Here is a 1,067-nt window from a genome sequence, read left to right on the forward strand (position 1 = left end):
CCAGGAGGTGGGTGGAGGGGGAGGTAGAAGAGGCAGTGGGGGCAATCATTTTTTGCATGTGTTTGAGCCCAGCCTAACCTTTCTACCTGTGGGTCCTTGTGAAGCTCATAAAAGATCTCTGTATATCTGTTTCAGTTCTAGAATGGGATAATAATAATAATAATCATACATACACGCCTCACAGGATCAGTATGAAGACTGCAAGAGATAATTATGGAAAGTACTTAGCACTGTCCTTGGCACACAGTAAGCATTCAATAAATGAGAGCTATCATTTCTATTATACAGGTCTGTACTGAGACAAAATGATTGCTGAGCTATATGACATTAAAGGAAAATGTCAGTATAAAGCAATATAGAATGCTATTATCTGTGGAGGGACATACATCTAAATCTCTATATGACATATATCTGTTTATAACACCTATAGAAGAATACACGAGAAACTGGTTAACAGTTGTTTCTGCAGAGAGGAACTGGGGAACAAGGGGCTAGGGATGGAAGGAGACTTGGTTTTCAATATAAATTTTTTTACTATTTATACCCATTACCTATTTATAAATGTCATTAAAACTGACCTTTTTTTTCCTTAGAGACAGAGTCTCACCATGTCACCCTTGGTAGAGTGCCGTGGTGTCACAGCTCACAGCAACCTCCAGCTCTTGGGCTTAGGTGATTCTCTTCCCTCAGCCTCCTGAGTAGCTGGGACTAAAGGCACCTGCCACAACACCCGGCTAATTAAAATTGACCCTTTTTTTTTCTGCTTTTTTTTTCTTTTTTGAGACAGAGTCTCACTTTGTGGTCTTTGGTAGAGTGTCCTGGCATTACAGCTCAAAGCAACCTCAAACTCTGAAGCTTAAGCGATTCTCTTGCCTCAGCCTCCCAAGTAGCTAGGACTACAGGAGCCTGCCACAATGCTTGGCTATTTTTATTTTTTTTTTTTTTAGAAATGGAGTCCCACTCTATCTCAGGCTGGTCTTGAGCTCATGGGCTCAGGCAATCCACCTGCCTTGGCCTCCCAAGTGCTGGGATTACAAGGTGTGAGCCACTGTGCCTCGCTGGTAACC

General features: G+C 42.2%; 1 protein-coding gene across 1 annotated transcript in view; it reads right to left on the reverse strand.

The window, feature by feature from the left end:
• Nucleotides 1–1,067, reverse strand: part of MANBA (mannosidase beta) — a 113,681-nt gene that overhangs the window by 99,755 nt on the left and 12,859 nt on the right. The window lies entirely within an intron of this gene.

This window comes from Otolemur garnettii, unplaced genomic scaffold (genome assembly GCF_000181295.1).
Source record: "Otolemur garnettii isolate 467f Iridium unplaced genomic scaffold, OtoGar3 scaffold00103, whole genome shotgun sequence".
Lineage (NCBI taxonomy): Eukaryota > Metazoa > Chordata > Mammalia > Primates > Galagidae > Otolemur > Otolemur garnettii.